The sequence below is a fragment of the Podarcis erhardii genome (genome assembly GCF_964252035.2).
Source record: "Podarcis erhardii genome assembly, chromosome: 3".
NCBI classification, from domain to species: Eukaryota; Metazoa; Chordata; class Lepidosauria; order Squamata; family Lacertidae; genus Podarcis; species Podarcis erhardii.
Window position 1 is genome coordinate 27,543,306 of NC_138507.1, and position 21,537 is coordinate 27,564,842.

A 21,537-nucleotide genomic window follows, 5' to 3' on the forward strand; every position below is an offset into this window, starting at 1 on the left:
GTGACGTGTACATGCATCATTCCTGCTTCTGTGTGGAGGGGTTGGTGGTTGGTGGGAGTGGTTTGGTTTTTGTTTGGTTCACATGGTTTCATGCCACTTCCCTCTGACCGGTGCAAGCTGTCAGTCTGCGAGGAGAGAGACAGTAGATAGAGACGAGGACACAGACTCGGTAGTGTTCTACTGACATTTTGTACAGTAGTTAATTGTTGCTGAAACATTGCAATAAATTAATATATGTTAGTATGAGTTTAGCATGGGAACATATGATGCTGCCTCATACTGAGTCAGGCCATTGGTCCATCAAGCTCAGTACTATCTACACTGTATAGCAGCAGACATTCCCAGTCCTAACCAGAGATGCCAGGATTTGATCCTGGGACATTTTCCATGCAAGGCAGATGCTACAGTTGAGCTACAGCCTTCGTCCCTGAAGTGTGTGTTGCTGTTTTGAAATTATTGCTGTGAGTTAGATTGTTATTGGCCCATTTTGAATCTTCCAAAAAAAGAAAAATAAGAAAAATAAGTCGTGACTGACTCTGGGGTTGAGGCCCTCATCTCGCTTTATTGACCGAAGGAGCCGACGTACAGCTTCTGGGTCATGTGGCCAGCATGACTAAGCCCCTTCTGGCGAACCAGAGCAGCGCACGGAAATGCCATTTACCTTCCCGCCAGAGTGGTACCTATCTATCTACTTGCACTTTGACATGCTTTCGAACTGCTAGGTTGGCAGGATAAGGGACTGAGCAATGGGAGCTCACCCCATCATGGGGATTCGAACCGCAACCTTCTGATCAGCAAGTCCTAGGCTCTGTGGTTTAATCCACAGCGCCACCCGTGTCCCTGGGATATAAATAGCTGCTTGCTATTTTTATCCCACTATCCCTGCCCCCTGCAAATCATCCCAGTTGGTCTCTTTTGTTTCCCAAGAAGCCAGGATCCCAAATAATCAGTTTTCTTGCCTATGTGAAATATTCAAGAAGGGGGGAAACGTGCCGATAAATTTGGCTGATCGCAATGTCATGTGCACATGTGATGTAACTTTTTAACCTACTGGTTTATATTTGTGCACGATATCATGTCATAAAACACTCACCAGCCTCTTAAATAGAGTCAGAACAATATCTGCCATAATGAAGTATAGTTCCAGTGGGCACCAAATTACATCTTAGAGATTTCGTTAGTCACTCTTTATGAAGCAAATGTAAAATTGTAGTGCGAGTACTGACAGACTCTATAATTCAGCTGTCTGGTGCTTTATCACTGCTCTCAGTAGGTCTCTAATGAATAATTCTGTATGCATGTTTCTGACTGATAATCAAACTCAGAACAATTCCTAATTGGGTTTTTCAGGGTGCGGAGAAGTGCCTATATTAGCTTGGCAGATGTCCCGACCAATGTTAAATGAAAAGCACAAACATAACAGATTTCTTTTAGTTTTATTCTTTTTGAGAAGTATAAGTGCTTTTAAAAAAACCCCAAAACACCCACCGAGTTCTAAGAATATAAAAAAGAACAAAGCAGCACAAATGTGCATTGTGGCATAAAGTATTCACATGGGCCAAGAACAAACAAAGAGTGAAATTAAATGGAAACATGAAATGGTTGCAACTGGCTAGATTATTTTCATGTTTACACCAGTATGAATCAGAAGTTACCATACTGGAGTCAGACTGGTGTTAATAGAACACATTTGCGCAGAATGTGCAGCGGTGATAGTGGTGGAGGAGCTGCCACGTTTGTTGTTGTGTGTGCATTGCGGAGCAAAAGATTCCTGCATTGCAGGGGGTTGGACTAGATGACCCTTGGGGTTCCTTCCAACTCTACAATTCTTTTTTTATTTTATTTTTTTAATTTTCAATGCAAAATACAACAAAAATTACAAACATTGAATCCAAAATAAACAAGACAGCCCAGGAGGCCAGGCCTAGTGAGCACAGCAACTCTTACCCATAGCACTTGCCCAGTTGCTAGGACTGAAGGTCCTCGCCTTTCCACAGCCCCCTATGTCTCCTCCTTCTCCGGTTCCTTCCCAAGCTATCTGTCTTTGCTCCACCCTCTTCATACCTCTTCGGGTTCTGGGAGACCAGAGAGGGCAGAGGAGCTGATCATCGCAGGAGGCAGAGACAGCTTGACTTCCTCACCATCTCTGCCTCCTGGTTCCCCTCCTCTTCAGCCTCCTCTTCTGCCTCTGATTCTGTACTGCTCTCTGCCACTTCCTGCTGTTATCTCTCCAGCCTCTGATACCTCCTTCCTCCCAGTCTCTTCCCTCTTCTTCCTCTGACCACACATTGTCGTCCTACCACCGATCCTCTGGCTCTGAGCCTTCTTCCCATGGGGATTCCACAACTGGTGCCTCCCACACCCCCTGCATCAAGCCAGCCCATGATGAACAGATAGATAAAAACTTTATTCACATTAGTCAATGGCCATAGCAACAATAAAACATTACAGTGTATGCAGAAAGGGAAATTTGATATAAGAGCACAATTTAAAGTCCTGAATCAGCAATCAGTTAGTGGCCCTTATTCTGATTGCCCCTGCTAAGAACCTAGCAACCTTTGCTGTTATCTGCTGCGTTTGGTCTGACAGGAGAAAGGACACTGTGGCAGTGGTTGTGCACCCTGGGATGGTCAGTACGAGTGGGGTGATGATCTCGTTCCTCAGGTCTTTGTAGAGAGTGCAAGACAGGAGAGGACATGTGCTGCTGTTTCGGTGCTACCATCTCCACAGGGGCAAAGATGTTTCTCAGGCGGGATCTTTTGGAATCGACCCTCAAGTACCACAGATGGCAAAACTTCCAGTCTTGCAAGTGTAAAAGCACGTCTGAATTTTGGGATAATAAGTTTGTGCAGATATGGGGCCAGAGAATCAAAATGGAAAGGTAGAAAATGAACATACCAAGGGCAGAATTTCCTTATAGTGGCCAGGTTCTTCTGATGCTTGATATCTTTTAGACGTTGACCAGTTAGACTGCATGCTTTAGTATGGCCCATAGTGAGTAGGTGTTGTCGGGATAGGCCACAAGTGTGAAGTTTTTGATAGACTGTTTTAAGCAAGGCACTTTTATGGGAGTCTTGATGTACTAAGGATAGTAAACCAGGGGGATTTGAGTTTAGGCAGAGCCAGAAGTTAAGAGTTCTTTGCTAAGTCCGCATTTCTACTGAAGGGAGACTTGCCTCTAGTCACAATGATGCGTTTGGGACGCATGGCGGTACAGAAAAAATCTGCCTTAGAAACTTTGATTGAACAGCTTCCAAAGTGCTAATGTGGTTGCTAGTCCAAATCTGAGCCCCGTATAGTAGCTGTGCTAGGGGTTTAGCTTGGAAGATTTCTAGGGCTGATGGTATATTTTTGCCACCCTTTGTATGGAAAAAGCGAGTCGAAGTCTTGGCACTTTGGGATGCTTTTTCTTTTGCAAATTTTTGGTGTGCTCCCCATGACCTCATGGACTGGAAGATAAGGCCCAAATATTTGAAAGAAGAAGAAGAAGAGTTTGGATTTGATATCCTGCTTTATCACTACCCGAAGGAGTCTCAAAGCAGCTAACATTCTCCTTTCCCTTCCTCCCCCACAACAAACACCCTGTGAGGTGAGTGGGGCTGAGAGACTTCAGAGAAGTGTGACTGGCCCAAGGTCACCCAGGAGCTGCAGGTGGAGGAGCGGAGACGCGAACCCGGTTCCCCAGATTACGAGTCTATCGCTCTTAACCACTACACCACACTGGCTCTGAAAGCTTTGACCTGTTCTATTGGCCCATGATGAACATGTAATGAGAACAGGAAGTGCATGTCACCTGCACCTGCTGTGCTTGTGCTTCCTAAATGGGGGTTCAAGCATTTTCCCCCAAAGACCGGGGCTTTAGAATCTCCCAGAACAGGATCACATTAATTTGGTGTCTTATCTGGTGCTGGCGTATCATTTTCACCTGTAAGCAGGCTCCTCCTAAGCTAAGAAAGGCATCTTAGAAGAATGGAGATCAAAAGTGATAGACTATGCAGAACTGGATAAATTAACTGGGAAAATCAGATATACTAAAGACCAAAAGTTCATCGAGGACTGGGGAAAATTTGTGGATTATCTGAAAAATATATGTGGTGTAAATACAACGCTAGTGGGATTTAAAGAGGCACTGTAAATAAAAATAAGTATTGTTTATTAGAAACAATGGGAGTAAGGAGGAATAATGGCAATACGAAAGAAGGGAATGTGTATTAAAGGTATAAATATGGATAATTGTCAGAGACGCTGAAGGAAGTCAAAAACAGTCATAATTTGTTGTATGCGGGATTAAATGAATAATTGGATGGAAATTTATAAAATGCATAATAAAAATTATATATATATATAAAAAGAAAGGCATCTTGCCCCCAAATCATACAGTGAGCTTCAAAGCTGAGCAGGGATTTGAATCTGAGTCTAGTACATGGCCGAGGCTCTATTATTCCACTGTATTATGTGGAATCTCAAGCAAAACCAAGCCATTCAAAGCATTCCCCCCTCCCCGCCATCTCTCTCCTGTCGCCTGTGATGAATCATTTGCATAACACTTGATAATAGCAACTTTATCTACTGCCAATGGAAGCCATAAAGTTAGTGTCAAAGGGGGATGCCTCCTCTAAAATCTTTAATGACTCCTTTGGATAGGTGCAATAAAAGAGATCAGCATAACCGCTAAATGTGAGCAGTGCATAAACTTGGGCTTTAGCCTCTAAATTTAGGCTCAGAAACAACACTCCAGGCTGGAGCAGCTAAGACACCAGATCCCCAAGAAGTACAGCTACTTATATATAATTGTTCAGACTCACTGATAGCAAAAAAGGGGTTTATTATTATTATTCTAACAGAGCATCGCTGAGAGTAAAGGCGCCGGTCTCTGGTAAATTCCCCTAATTAAAATGCTAACAACTTGGTTGGCAATTGGCTCAGTTAGGAGACAAGCTTATTGCAAGACCTCACCAAAGAGTTAGCAGGAAAAGTCCTTTGGGTTAAAGCATGTTTGAAATAACTAATAAATAAACAAAACAATATATACATACTCTTTTTATTTTATTTAAAACTTAAGAATTAATAGATAGATAGATGATCTGCTTTGTAAATTACAAGTCCCTCTCCTTTACGTTGCGACTAATTGACAACTATGTAGACTTTTTATTTTTTATTTTTTAAAGGGAAGGGAATGAAAGGATTTGAGCTGGCTCTGCTCCCATTACCACAATGTTGCTGGAGCGCAGCCATCTGCCACAGCTGCTGCTCGTTTTAACTGCCACTCTAATTGACAATGAACCCGGAGACCTGTAATAATTGTGTCTGCTCTGTGACTTCAGCAGGTAATGCCTCCCTTTTAGCATCCATCAAGCCCCATCTGCGCCCCCAAACTCTGCCTTTCTCCCAAGATGCGGAGTCCCTTCAGTGTTTGTTCGGATTTGAGAGTTGGGAGAGATCATCTGCTTGCTTAGGGAAAACCCTGAGGGAAGTGGCACCTGCAGCATCCGAGCCAAACAGTTCTCTGGCTTGTTGTCCAATTTTAATCCCAGGCTTCCCTGCAATGTTTGCTGTGTGCAGGCTTTGCTATATCAACTGTGGAGTTAATTGAAAGGCACTCTTAAATGATACCTGCTTTCCATGTAAATTTCAGTATCTCATGTAAATGGTTTCTTCATGAGATAATCGCCGATCGATTGTCCATGCTGTTCCACAGAGATAAGGGCTACACACACCTTAAACCACCAGGACCTTAACATAAAATTATTATTCAATTGCGTTTGCAGTGCCGAGGTTCAGGTACTTTTGAGACATGAGATCTGAGCTAATCTGGAACACAGAAAGCTGTTGTGCACCTTGTTTCCTGCACTGGAAGTGTGGACTTGAGGACCTATGAGGACCTTTCCGACTCTAGGATTGCTCAGCTAAGCCAATAGTGTCCACTCTGACTGGCAGCAGCTCTCCAAGGCCTCATGCAGAGCTCTTTCACAATACCTACTATCTCATTTTTTCACTTGAAGAGGTTGAATATTGAACCTCTAACCTTCTGCGTGTAAAATATTACCCCTTTCAAATAAGCTATGGACTTTCCACTAGGGAAAGTCTTAAGATGTATAGACAATTTTTTTTCTCCCGATTTGCTGTTTTTGGCACCTGCTAAAAGGTTTTTTTTCTTTAAGCAAGCCTACCCAGACACAACTATTTGACATGCATCTTAATATTAGTTAATCATATATACTTTAAAAAACTGTTGGGTTTTGTATATATTTTGGAAAAATTAAGTTTTTAACTTCTGATTCGATCAGTCATTTTAACACATAAATGTTTTAGCTAAAGTGCATAGGTGTTTTGATGATTAAGCAGTATATAAATGATATTCTTCTTTTTTTTTAATGTTTTGGAACCGTTTCCAGTATTATGAGACAAAGCTTGAAGCAGTCAAATGCATACCCTCCAGCATTTCTCCAGTGAAAATAGGGACCTCCTAATCCATGCTACTAAAAATAATAATGTTATTATTTATATCCCACCCATCTGACTGGGTTGCCCAGCCACTCTGGGTGGCTTCCACCATATATAGAAAATATAATGAAACGCTAAAGATTAAAAAACTTCCCTATACAGGGCTGCCTTCAGCTGTCTTCTAAAGGTTGTATAGTTACTTATCTCCTTGGCTCCATACCCTACAACATTTCTCAGATGAAAATAGGGATGTCCTAAGGGAAAATGGGACATTCCGGTATCAAATCAGAAACTGGGATGGCTTCTGTAAATCGGGACTGTCCATGGAAAACAGAGACACTTGGAGGTTCTGAGCTACCACTACATGTTTCAGCATTGTAGCTGTTTATTGTGACATTTATTTTAAAAGGTAAAGGTAAAGGACCCCTGACAGTTAAGTCCAGTTGCAGACGACTCTGGGGTTGCGGCGCTCATCTTGCTTTACAGGCCAAGGGAGCTGGCGTTTGTCCACGGACAGTTTTTCCGGGTCATGTGGCCAGTATGACTAAGCCGCTTCTGGCACAATGGAACACTGAAACCAGAGCAGTGTACGGAAACACCGTTTACCTTCCCGCTGGAGCGGTACCTATTTATCTACTTGCACTGGCATGCTTTCGAACTGCTAGGTTGGCAGGAGCTGGGACAGAGCAACGGGAGCTCACCCCGTCCCAGGGATTCGAACCGCCGACCTTCTGATTGGCAAGCCCAAGAGGCTCAGTGGTTTAGACCACAGCACTACCCACGTCCCATTTTGTTACCACTGTCCAAACTGAAAATCCAATGAGCATAAGTCTGTTATGACAGGTCTGTTTTCCTAGTACTGAGGGGTTTCAGGTTTTTAATGAAACAGTTGAATGACATAAAACTCATCTGAGATCTCAAAGCCCTTTGAGGGGATTCAGACTTCATACAACTTGTTTTGATACTTCCTTTACAGCACTTGGTACGAGCTTGTGTAACATGCCCATACAAAGGAGAAGGAAGTCTTCGGCCTGCCCCATGGGAAGAGCTGGTGAGATCTAACTATGGCAAATGCTTAATGTCTTATTTAAATAATCACAATCAAAAGAAAGCAAATCCTGCACATTATTCTTTCTGTTAGGATCAAAGAATTCAGAGGGACACTGAATATCAAACTGCACACATGAATGATCACAGAAAAAACAAAAGGCCACATTCTGTTTGCAAGAAACAGAGTCCTTTGCACAAGGATTAACTATTTTTAACGAAACAAAACAAAGCACACCTCCACCAAAGCAATTTTGAACATCACATGTTGCTGCCATCCAAATGCCAAATCTAATTTGAGATCAGTATCTTGGCTGGATTAACAGGAAAATCCAAATAATATTATTGATTCAGTATCTGGTCGCAAGAAAAGAAGCCTTGAAAAGGTCAAAAGTAGTTTCTTTCTTTTTTAAAAAAATAATGTTTATTACTTTTCCAACAATTTAAACACTACAAAACAACAACAACAATACAATACAATACAAAAACACTACATAACACTAACACGTTAAACTAACAAAACCAAACAAAAACAGTTTAAAACACATCAAATAATTTCAGTATCTTATCTTTCATTCACTTATTTCCGCGACCTCCTCACACCTCCCTTTTTGTATTCCACTTCTGTTAATTGTTTCAGCAATTCCTTACCATCTTCCTCTGTTTTCTATCCTATAATTATCTTAGCACATTCTAACCTTATTTTTCCTTTAATACTCTATTAATCTGTTTATACTTAATTCTTTATAACATTTCTACTAAAGCCATATAACTTTATTCCAACATTTTTCTAACATTCATTAATTTTACAGTATTTCCGTAAATAATCTTTAAACTTTTTCCAGTCTTCTTCCACCGACTCTTCTCCCTGGTCTCGGATTCTGCCAGTCATTTCCGCCAATTCCATATAGTCCATCAACTTCATCTGCCATTCTTCCCGGGTGGGTAAATCTTGTGTCTTCCAATACTTCGCGATGAGTACTCTTGCTGCTGTTGTTGCATACATGAAAAATGTTCTATCCTTCTTTGGCACCAATTGGCCAACCATGCCCAGGAGAAAGGCCTCTGGTTTCTTCAGGAAGGTATATTTGAATACCTTTTTCATTTCGTTATAAATCATCTCCCCAAATGTCTTAATCCTTGGGCATGTCCACCAAAGGTGAAAGAATGTACCTTCAATCTCATTACATTTCCAACATTTATTATCGGGCAAATGGTAAATTTTTGCAAGCTTGACTGGTGTCATGTACCACCTATAAATCATTTTCATTAAGTTTTCTCTTAGGGCATTACATGCCGTAAATTTCATACCTGTGGTCCATAACTGTTCCCAGTCAGCCATCATTATGTTATGTCCAACATCTTGTGCCCATTTAATCATATCAGATTTCACCATTTCATCCTGAGTGCTCCATTTCAACAGCAAGTTATACATTCTTGACAAATTCTTGATTTTTGAATCTAACAATTCTGTTTCCAATTTTGATTTTTCCACCTGGAAACCAACTTTTTTGTCCAAATTGTATGCCTCCATTATTTGATAATAATGGAGCCAATCTTGCACTTTATTTTTCAATTTTTCAAAACTCTGCAATTTTTTTCTGTCTCCATCTTGTTCCAAAATTTCTCAATATTTCGGCCATTTGGCCTCCATATTGAGTTTTTTCTGTGCCTTCGCTTCCATTGGTGACAACCATCTTGGGGTTTTATTTTCTAACAAATCCTTATATCTTATCCAAACATTAAACAATGCTTTTCTAACAATATGATTTTAAAAGCTTTATGTGATTTTACCTTATCATACCACAAATATGCATGCCAACCAAAAGCATTATTAAAACCTCCTAGATCCAACACATCAGTGTTTTCAAGAATCAGCCATTCTCTCAGCCAGCAAAAAGCAGCTGATTCATAGTACAGTTTAAGGTCTGGCAGGGCAAATCCACCTCTTTCTTTGACATCAGTTAATATCTTATATTTTATTCAAGGCTTCTTGCCCTGCCAAACAAATCTGGAAATATCTTTCTGCCACTTCTTGAAACAATCCATCTTATCCAAACTTTGCAATGTTTGAAACAAAAACAACATCCTTGGCAGCACATTCATTTTTATCACAGCAATTCAGCCTAACAATGATAACTTCAAATTTGTCCATATTTCTAAATCCTTTTTCACTTCAATCCAACATTTTTCATAATTATCCTTAAATAAATTCACATTTTTGGCAGTCATATTAACCCCTAAATATTTCACTTTCTTAACCAATGTTAATCCTGTCTCCTCCTGAAACTTCTCTCTCTCATTCACAGTTAATTTTTTCTCTAAAACCTTAGTTTTCATCTTGTTCAACTTAAAACCTGCTACCTGTCCAAATTCTTGAATCAGTTCCAATACCCTTTTAGTACTAGATTCTGGCTCCTGTAAAGTCAATACTAAGTCATCAGCAACAAAAGTAGTTTCACATTGACTTTAAAATCCATTTGCACAAATTATGGAAGTTTCCATTGATGTTGCATTTCAGGTGTGTGTGTGTGTGTGTGTGATATTTGCACTGCTTTATATATAATTTGCAGCATCATTGTACCGCCTGATCACATTCCAATAGAAAAAGAGTTTGGATTTGATATCCCGCTTTATCACTACCCGAAGGAGTCTCAAAGCGGCTAACATTCTCCTTTCCCTTCCTCCCCCACAACAAACACTCTGTGAGGTGAGTGAGGCTGAGAGACTTCAAAGAAGTGTGCCTGGCCCAAGGTCACCCAGCAACTTCATGTGGAGGAGCGGGGAATCGAACCCAGTTCACCAGATTACGAATCTACTGCTCTTAACCACTACACCACACTGGCTATCTATGGTCTAATCTCCTTTTCCAAAACAGTTAGGTAATTCTGACAATAGTGCTAAATACAATAACAATGTAATGTTTTTGTTTTTTGATACAAATGAATAACAATTAATAAAACCCAGTAAGGTAAGACTAATGAACACAAATTCAGTAATTTCTAACTTCAGCTTCTGGCTTTTGGTTTATAGAAAAGTCTACTATTGATAAAGGAAGATTACTATCTGTGGTAAATAGATACAGCAATCAGTATCTTAAGAACACTTAAGGACCTTCTGGCATTCCAAATGCAGCTTTGAATTTGATTAGAATAATGTAAATAGGCATGAAGCCACATTTCCGTGGTCAGAGCAATTGGATGCTATCTCCTTTACACAGACTTGAGGGAATTCCTAGTGTTTGTGTGCCAATCCAAAGGAATCCGCTTAAAGAGAAACACATTTTTTGATGCTAAACACGCTGGAGATAGTTGTACATGAGGAAATTAAAAGTACTAAAACTCAGTTCATTAGTAATTATTACTCTGGGTTTGTACAGTTGATTAAGCATTTACAAGGTGTAAAGAAAAGAAACATCGGATACTGAGCACTGAGGGGAAAGCATGTTAAGGACTCTCAAACTATGATCCATCAGTACATTACACCTAGATAGGAGAGGGTTTTTTATTTCCCCAATTAAGTACTGTATTCTTAAAATATATTAAATACGCTTCAGGCAATGAGGTGGATGTGAAGGGTCAGGAGACAAGATTTCAGAGGCCGAAGCAGGTTTGAGAGAGATGCAGGCAAGATTCGATTCAGACCCCCACTCCAGTGATTTCTGGGCATAACCCACAGCCTCCGAGGCCAGTGAACCAGCCCCCCTGCCCCAACTGCCAGGGCTGGGTGGTTCAGGCCCTCCAGCCCCAGCCCCTCCATGTCCAGAAATTCATACACACACACACACACACACACACACACACACACACAGACAGAGTTTCTCCTGGACCAGCGATCCTGGTCATATCCTCACCATACATTTAAAGCATTCCTCTCCTATACCACTTTAACAGACATTGTTTCCCCCAAAGAATCCTGGGAACCGTAGTTTAAGGGTTGTGACTAAACGGACCTACAATTTGCAGCACCCTTAGCAAACTACAGTTCCCAGGGTTCTCTGTGACTGTTAAAATGGTGTAAGAGTGCATTAAATGTCTGCAGGTAATGGTTATGCGGTAGCAGCCGGCAGGAGGCTGCTGTGGAACTGCCCAGCTCAGTGGGGTCTGTCTGCTTTTTACTGTGGGTCCTTAAAGAGAATAAAAAGTTATGCTGATTGAGGTAGGATCCTACCTAACCTTATTGGGTGCCAACACCAGACCCTCCAAGTGTCCCTATTTTCCAGGGACAGTCCCGAATTTACAGAAGCCATCCTGATTTCTGATTGGATCCCGGAATGTCCCTTTTCTCCTTAGGACATCCCTATTATCATCGGGAAAATGTTGGAGGGTATGGAGTTATGCCTAGCCAAGAAGATATATTAACTATATAACCTTTAGAATATATCTGAAGACAGCCCTGTATAGGGAAGTTGTTTAATATTTTATTATGCTTTAATATATGTTGGAAGATGCCAAGGGTGGCTGGGGCAACCCAGTCAGATAGGCGGGGTATCAATATTATTATTATTATTATATAGGACTTCTATATTTTCATCAGAGAAATTTTGGAGGATATGCAACACTGGGCTTTTTTTTGGGGGGGGGGTTGAAATGTTCATCTTGGACGTGAGTGTCATACATGAAGTTGATGTACAGTGATACCTTGGGTTACAGACGCTTCAGGTTACAGACTCCGCTAACCCATAAATAGTACCTCGGGTTAAGAACTTTGCTTCAGGATGAGAACAGAAATCAGGGCGCGGCAGTGGGAGGCCCCATTAGCTAAAGTGGTACTGCAGGTGAAGAATAGTTTCAGGTTAAGAACAGATCTCCAGAACGAATTAAGTTCTTAACCCGAGGTACCACTGTAATAAGAGCTAGGAGTCTTGCAGAGGGTGCGGAGAAGCCTAGTTTCAAACCTCCATTGAGCCCTGAAGCTCATTGGGTGAACTGTGGTCAGTCACTACCTCTCAGCCTATCCTACCTCTCAGGGTTGCCGTGAGAATAAAATGTGTGGGAGGGATCCATGCATTGTAACCTGGAGCTACTTGGAAGAAAAGTAGGATCTAGTTGTAGCAAGTAAAATAAAATGTGACCAAACAGAATAGTATCTATGTCCTGTTTTAAGAAATGTTTATTCCACCCTTCAAACAAATCCCAGGGCAGTTTGCAACAGTGAAACACAACTTAATAATAAATGCATTAAAGCAAGGTAAATAAAATCATATCACATTAGATAGACAAATAGACATGTCTACTTGAAAGTAGCCCCATTGAGTTCAAAGGGTCTTACTCCCAGGTTAGAATTACAGAAGAAGTCTGGTTTGCTCAGTTGGGTAGAGTGTGGTGCTGATAATGCCAAGGTCACAGGTTTGTTTTTTTTTTTTTAAATATTTTTATTGGATTTTCAAAATTTTTTTTAAACAAACACAAACATATATCATAAACACAAAACACAAAACAGAATATCTGTAGTTTCATACCCTTACAATCATTACCCTCTTTCAGTGACTTCCCCCCACCCCCCCCAGCCACCTTCCCATTTCATTAAATGTCTCAGCAAGTTATTTGTTCAAATCTCTTAAATATTATTCATATCTTTTCTTATAATTTATCCTTTATCCATTTTTACTTTAAATCCCATTATACATATTAAGTTGTTTCTCTAAGGTCGGCCTAATTTCTCTCCCACAAATTCCTTACTCTTTATATTAAATCAAAAAACAATAATATTTCTATTCTAAACCCCAGACTTTTACCACTCTGCACTCCCCTCCCCCTCTGTCCCGGTATTTGCCCCTTCCCACATTAATATCCCCAAGAAAAAAAAAGACAGATTTAACCCGGATTTCTCACATCAGAGGCCCTTAGGCCCCAGTTAATCACTCTCCAGCAATTTTGTTTATAGTCCTTTTTATTGATCTTCTCTTCTCGAAGGAATTCTGTCACCAGTTCCTCATACTTTTCAAACAAAAACAGTCTTTGTCCAGGATCAACAGATCTCCCATGTTGCAGCTTAAAGAAGAAGTCTCCATCATACTTATTCGTTCTTTCGTAGCTTAATGTTTCAGTTGTTCCAGGGACTTCCATCTTTCTCTCTCTTTGCAGATTTATGATCCATTGGTTGTCTTTTTCACTTCTTTTCCTCCCAAAAGTTACAGATATTTGATTGCTCTCTTCCTCCTGAACTCCTTCTTCTTTTTCTTCTTTTTCCCCCAGTTCTGAAGTTGTCTCTTTTTCTGCAGCTGCAGATTCTTTTTCCATCCGGTTAGCTCCACCAACAGATTTGTTTAGTTTAAGATTGAAGGTCATCAGTTGATCTCTCATGGCTAAGCTCTGCTCTTGCAGAGCTCCCACCAGGGAAAACATTTTTTTTATCTCTGCCAGTAGTTTTCCTTCCGCAGCCATTGCAATGTCTTTAGTTCCCTCCAGGGGGATTTCCATCATAGTTCTTTTCCAACAGTTCGTTACTTTGTTATTCAGAATTAGTTTGTTTCCAGTCAATTTAATGTAACACTTTTAGTCCCAACAATATAGTTATAACACAGTTTTAACTCAATTTCCAAGCTGACGTCCGTTTGACAGCTCTTTTGACAGCTGTCAAACACCTTGTTTTTTCTCTCGGGTTCCCAAGCAGGGCACTGCCCGGGTTCGGGGGGGGGGTCCGCCAAAAGCAAAACCTCTGGGATTCCCCTCTCTTCACTCCAGCACAAGTAACTTTTTCAACCAATTTATGAAAGTGTTCTTTCTCCTTTCAACACCAGAGTCTTTCCGACTTAGTGCTCCTCTCCTTGCTTTAAGTCTTTTGGTGGGGGGGGGAGTGTGGACTTCCTTTTTAACACATCCCCCGCTCGTACTCAAATTCAATGATAAAACTTTTAGTGCCAAAATTTCCTTCTACTCACGAGTTGTTTTTTCAGTCCAAATTTCAGGAAGAAAGATAGCGCTCTCCGGTCATGGCTCGCGGCTTCGCTCCGCCAAGGCAGCGATCGACTCTCAGCTCCACGCCACTCTCCGGTCCCCTCCGTAGCCTTTAAAAAGGCTCTTCGCGGGTCGGGGAGGGCGCTTAAGGTGCCCGCCGAGTCTCCATGTCCGCAGGCTTCAGCGCCTGCGGTTTCTAAGGGTCCCCGTGTCGCCGGCACGGCAAGACCCGTCCTTAGCGGAGCCGATTCCCTCCAGAGCTCGGAGGGAATCCGCCATTACCCGTTCGCGCTATCCCGGAAGTCCCCCCAAGGTCACAGGTTTGGTCCCTGTAAGGGAGAGCTGCCTATTTCTTCATTGCAGAGGGTTGGGCTAGATGATTCTCAGGGTCCCTTCTGACTCCATGCTTCAAGGCTGCAATCATATACCCACTTACCTGGGAGTAAGACTCCTTGAATGCAGTTGGGCTTACTTTTAAGTAACCAGACAATTTCCGAAAAACTGATATCAGTAACCTGAATAAAATGCTGTTTCAGCAGAGTTGGCTCCTGCCTTATTTAATGGGGAGGGTGGTTCCACAGACTAGGCATCACAACACAACCCTCCTCCCCAGATGCGCTTCAGCAGGCCAAAGCCCAACCAAAAGTCCCTCTGCTGAATACTGAGCCAAGTAGGAAAGTGTGCCACAAGTAATCGAGAGAGAGAGAGAGAGAGAGAGAGAGAGAGAGAGAGAGAGAATCAATCTCTCAGTCTATATGCAATGCCCTGGCCCTCCCTGCCCCACCAACCCTTGTCTCAGGGGTGGGGAAGGGGGCAGTTTTGCCTCTGGCCTAATAAGTTGGAAAGCAAGCTGTAACACAGCGTGGGTGAGAAAAGCAGGAGTCCAGGCCTGCCTTTATGCGGTAACCAATTATCTGGAAGGAAAAGAGGACTTTGGCACAATAATGGAGGCTCCGTTCTGAAAGACTACAGAAAACAAGGGGCAGCAAGGATGGGAGTGAGGCACACCGAATGTAGGATATGCCACAACCAGTGGGGAAACTGGGATTCAATCCAATGGGCAGTAAGGAATGCAGGGAGCACAGGACTAGGACAGTGTCAGGAGACATGGGAGAATGGAAGAATCTCAGAGCAAGCATCCTTTACCTAGTTTAAAAGAATTTAGAAGAACGTATAAGGGGCCTGTAGAAAACTACAGTCTTGCTTATAACTGAGTTAGCAAAATTCACCTCAGGGTCATCTACACATACAAAGAATGTGTATATTGTGACCTTTCCTATGGAAGCACAGGTATAGAGGGTTGCCATACATCTGGGATTTCCTGCACATGTTCTGTTTTGGGGGGCCAGCACCCCCATCCAGGTAGAATTTTACATTTTGGATTAAATGCCCGGGTTTGGGGGTTGGCAGTTCCCTCATTGTGAGAAGTGATGTTACAGGGAACCAGACAGAGGGCCTTCTCGGTAGTGGTGCCCACTCTGTGGAACGCCCTCCCTTCAGATGTGAAGGAAATAAGCAGCTATCTTATCTTGAAAAGACACCTCGGCCCAGTATACCTGAAGGAGTGTCTCCACCCCCATCGTTCTGCCCGGACGCTGAGGTCCAGCATCGAGGGCCTTCTGGCGGTTCCCTCATTGCGAGAAGCAAAGCTACAGGGAACCAGGCAGAGGGCCTTCTCAGTAGTGGCGCCCGCCCTGTGGAACGCCCTCCCATCAGATGTCAAAGCGATAAATAACTACCTGACATTCAGAAGACATCTTAAGGCAGCCCTGTTCAGGGAAGTTTTTAATATATGATATTTTAGTGTATTTTTGGTTTCTATGGAAGCCGCCCAGAGTGGCTGGGGAAACCCAGCCAGATGGGCGGGGTACAAATAATAAATTATTATTATTACTATTATTATATCTGAAGGCAGCCCTGTTTAGGGAAGCTTTTAATATTTAAAGCTGTATTGTTTTTAACACTCGATTGGAAGCTGCCCAGAGTGGTGCTCAAAAGGTGCTGTGCCCCAGAACAGGAAGTGTGCATTGAGTGGCCTGGGGCGGCCCCCTGGGGGTTGCGCTATGCCTGGTGATGTTCCTGGCTGCTGCCAGGCCTTCCATAACTTTTTCGGGGCCCCGCTAGGCTATGCGCTGCCCCCAGCAGTCGCCAGGCATTCCGCGATATCCCTGGGGCCACTCAGCCTCCCATTGCGAGCAGGAGGCCAAAGACGGCAAAAGTAAGAGAGGGCAAGGAAGAAGGGGGGAGCAGGCAGGCGAGGAAGGAGTTAGCGGCAGGGAGGGGCGAGTGAGGGAGATGCAGGGTGGTGGTGGTGGTGGGGTGTCCCGATGGGGGGAGGTGTCTGGGTTTTTGAACCCTAAAGGCATATTGAATTTTTGGTAACAGAGAGCACATCCTTCTCATTCACATCCTCTCTCCAAAGACCACACCCCTTAATGACCCAGGTCTGAACCTTCCTTAAGTGTTTTCCCCTGAACTATGAAAATCCTCCTTGTTTTCCTGGGTAGAGGATTGAGAGAGGGGGGTGTATGAGCATGTGAAATGCTAGGTAACAGTTGCACGTTGTTTCACGCCTTTTGCTTCGGGCCCATCATGTGGCCCTTGTAAAGATTGGCCAGAAGGAAATGAGGCCCTCAGTCTTAAAAGTCCCCCTCTCCTGAGTGCAGCTGAAGCTTTCTTTGTATCACTCAACAGAGCAGAAGCAGGAATTAGAACAACAGCAAGTGAGCAAAGGATATTAAAGGCAAACTACTCGGATAAGAGAGCCCATTGAGCTAAGTTTAGTGTGGATAAAAGCTTACTAACTAAGATTAATGTATCTGAAAACAACTCGGAGGGTAGGAAGTCTGGCATTACAACATCAGGAGGGATGGAATGGAGAATAACGTAGTTGTAAAGCGTAAATGTTATTGGAAGAGACAAGATAAGCGGAGAGTTATCAAGTAGGCTTAAAATGGATAGGAAGCGAGGCAGGAGATGAATGGCCAGGGAGAGGCAGTCTTTCTTCCAAGCACTGAGGACACCCAGGAGATGCTGGTTCAATGGCCTATTCAGTTGCCAGTGTTTGTAGGGAGAGTCCAGAAGAAGTCTTCTTCAGAACAGGAGTGCTGTCCAATTCCCCAGGGAAACAGAACAGAGAGGTACTATTTAAACAAGGAATTGATGAGTTCCTGTTTGGATAGGCATTCTCTTGTGGGAAGAAACAAAGAGAAAAACTGACTGTTCTTAGGGCTGATTCACAGAAAACTCAAATGCTTGAGTTGATATGAATTTGGGGAACACAGAAGCAAAATGCCCCAACTGGTAATTGGGGTGATGTTGCAAATAATGCATCCAACACAAAGTTCATTTTCGATGCAACGAGAAACCAATGGAAACCCATGCCAGCCACTTCTGTTGGCTCCTGCTGGCCTGAACCAAACCAAAGTCTGCTATGTTATCCAAGGCTAGGAAATCTAAGTCTTTCCGTTGTGATATTGCATTCTGGTGCGTTAATTACTGCATCTTCATTCACTGAGTGACATTCAGGGTTATGTTTCTATTTTGTGGTTTTAATTTGTCACTATGCTGAGATGTTTCTGAGGAAGGGAGGTGTCCATGTCTTTTAGGTTCACGTGTGAAATTGCTGCTGAGCAAAACAACTCCTCATAAGTTTATCAGTCTTCAGAGGGCCACAGGAGGCTGTATTATCCCTGCCCCCTTGCAATATTTTAGTTATCTGAATGCCAAGCCCTCTTGTGTTGCTCTTCTGCAAGTTATCAAATCATTCCTTATTAAATTCTCCTGAAAAGCCTTTCTAGGACTTCTTCCTGAGAAATGAATTGGTTTAAATACTGTCTGTGCTCATCTGATAGTGGCTGAAAATTTACCACTGAAAGGTAACCAACTCTTAATTTCTGAGGCGGATTGTCAGATAAGTACAGAGAAGCATAATATCCTCTGAGTATGTTGCTGATCAAAACCAATACCGACCGTTTAATCTTCTCAGCAGAGAGGTCATGTTAAGTCATAGGTTTAGACATGGGATGTACACCATGAGATGTACAGTTAAATCAGTGTTTAATGGTTCTTGTATTTGTTTAAAAACCAATAAATATTTGTTTGTTTGTTTTAAAAATCATACCTTATTGCAGGAGGAGATGTAGACCAGGAGTAAGCAGCTTGTGTGATCCACCAAGCTGAATATAAGCCACCTTGCATGACAGCCCATCAGTCTTACAAGTACAGTGGTACCTCAAGTTAAGTACTTAATTCCTTCTGGAGGTCCATTCTTAACTTGAAACTGTTCTTAACCTGAAGCACCACTTTAGCTAATGGGGCCTCCTGCTGCTGCCACGCCACCAGAGCACGATTTCTGTTTTCATCCTGAAGCAAAGTTCTTAACCCGAGGTACTATTTCTGGGTTAACGGAGTCTGTAACCTGAAGCGTCTGTAACCTGAAGCGTATGTAACCCGACGTACCACTGTATTGTAAAAACTCCTGTCATTGACTAAAAAAACAGTACAGTCCTCAAGCTGCTGATAGACCCCAATATATGGCTGGTGTATGTTGCCCTCAGCTTGGCAGGTCATAAACTGGGTGGGCCTGTTCCAGGTCTTCAGAGGTTTCATCAGATACTGCTTTGTTGACACTCCGGTCGTCTTTCCCATTCTGTTTCCTTCCTCTAAATCTCGCTGGATGGAAACACAATGACCAACGTTAAGACAACAAAGCCTGTCTGACTGCTCAGGGATCTTTTATTTATTTGTTGTCTTTTCTAGAAGAGGTCCCCCGCTCTTACTTGGATCGCCAGTCAATGCACTGTTTGCAGAGAACATCCAACAGAGATTTAATGGTAATGCGGGAAATGGCTGAGACAAGTGGAACCACAGCCAGGTAGGACAGATTAAGCAGTAATGTGTTTGTTGGAGGTTTAGTCACCAGCTTTCAGAGATCAGATATGGCCTTCCTTCTGCTCAACGCAGAGCTTGTTTTGTTAGACCTTGGAGGGCAAAGCATAGGTAGATCGCTTGAGCCCATGCTCAAATTGCCATGCCTGATTACCATAATGTTTATGGGGTGACATTCGTAGAACAAATTATTCTTTATTGTTGTGTCTTCCTTCTCTCGCACTTCACCCTAAGGTCCCAGGGGCATTGTGTCAAAATGTCAAAAACAGTTCAAAACTACTTACAATCGCAGAAATAAGGTGTGTCCTTAAAGTTTATATCTCAAGCATCAAAAGACAGGGTAAAGAGGTGTTCTATACATTTAATTACATGTTGTTTCCAGGAGGTTCGGCTGTGATTCCTGGGCAGTTCAGGGAAGAAAATAAGAAACGAATTTGGGGAAAAGAAGCTTAAAATATCATCTGTTTGGAATGCAATTAAAAATGCCATTTCCCACCTCTTTCTCAACCATTTTCAATGTGAAAGAGTTGCCACAAGGTGCCTTCCTGTTGTTTTGCCAAATTATAAAGTGAACATGTGAAAATATCCATAGGTTTACAAGTGCATTTTTTTATTTTTGTCCTGGGAAGTGCTTTTTATCCTTGTGCTTTTCAGAGCATGTCTACTTGTGATCAGTTATATCTGCAAAACTCTTGCCCTGATTAAAAAATAATATTCAACCAACTGTGTTTATGCATGTAGATACAGCTATAGATAGATCTATACAGCAAAGAACAGAACAGAGAGATTAAAGTCTTAAAGGTAAAATGTTTTGGCTTCTGCCTTCTTCTGCTCTCTCTCTCTCTTTCTCTCTCACATACACAGAGAGAGAGAGAGCAAACATGAGCAGAACATAATACCTGATATATTAGGAACAGCTAACAGCTCTAGAATAGTGAGCTAACAAAGCATATCAGAATTTGATTGGGGGGATCTGTGTTCAAATCCCTGGATCATGTGGCATGAGTTCAATCCTGTTCCTAGTTTCCTGGGAGTAAGCACCACTGAATTTAGTGGTACTTACTTCAGACACATTGCACTTCGACAAAGGATCTTCAGTCAGCTGCAGCGCAACCTTTAACTTGCAAAGAAGGGTTACCGTTTAAACTCCTAGCCTCTGCTTGATTATTTTTCTCATTCTCTGATTTCCTCCATGTTAATCTAGCTTAACATTTAAAAGCCTTGTTATCACCTCATTCCCTTGCTGGAGCAAGAACACTGCATCAGTTACTCTGGTGCGCTAATAAATGACATAATCACTCCAGCTAATGATGATGATGATGATATCCTGCCTTTTTTCCAGGCTAGAATAATCTGGGCGGCTTCCAACACATATAAAAATAATAATATAACATCAAACATTAAAAACTTCCCAATAGAGGGCTGTCTTAAGATGTCTTCTAAAAGTTGTTTAGTTCTTTATCTCCTTGACATCTGATGGGAAGGTGTTCCACAGGGAGGGCACCACTGCCGAGAAGTCCCTCTCTCTGGTTCCCTGTAACCTCACTTCTGGCAGTGAAGGAACGGCCAGAAGGCCATCAGAACAATGGGGTTGGAGACACTCCTTCAGGTATACAGGGCAAGGCCCATGAGGGCTTTAATGGCCAGCACCAACCGTTTAAATTGTGCTCGGAAACATAAGGCAGCTTACACGGATTAAAACAGCACAGATAAATTACAGAAAGCTAAAACCACATTAAAAATAATAGAATTAAAACAATATAAAAACAAATCTATGAGAATACAGATAATAAAAACAGGGCAGCAATAATAAAAAGCCCTTTCCTTAAATAGCAGTCAGAATAAAAGAGTCTTTGCCTGCCAGTGACAAAGAGGGAGCCAGTCAGGCATGCCTAGGGAGGGCATTCCAAAGTCGGGGACCAGCCACCAAGAAGGTCTTCTCCTGTGGCCACATATCGGACAACCCTGTGATTGCTTGAATCGGGAGACTTAGCATGGTCAGGGAACATTGCTATGCTGTGCCATGCCTCACCCACACAGCGACGTTCTGTGGTCTGTCAAGTTCTTAACAACTGCCATGCTTCCACACTTCCAGGTAGCAAAAGCAGTTGTATCAAGTCCCTGGCAGGCCACCATTTGGCTTGCCAGTTCTCCAATTCCAAGAACGATTTCGTACGTTTCAAGCAGAGCAATAGTTGGCTTCCCTCAGAATGACAGCTCCTATGTCTCAGCATAGATCAGTTGCCTTATATATATG

General features: G+C 42.4%; 1 long non-coding RNA gene across 1 annotated transcript in view; it reads left to right on the forward strand.

Annotated features, from left to right (window-relative positions):
* The window catches only part of LOC309339467, a 270,809-nt gene that overhangs the window by 176,449 nt on the left and 72,823 nt on the right, over nt 1-21,537 (forward strand). Inside the window, exon 2 of the long non-coding RNA XR_014155383.1 lies at nt 19,152-19,266. This is a non-coding gene — a long non-coding RNA (uncharacterized lncRNA). The remainder of the gene's footprint in view (nt 1-19,151; nt 19,267-21,537) is intronic.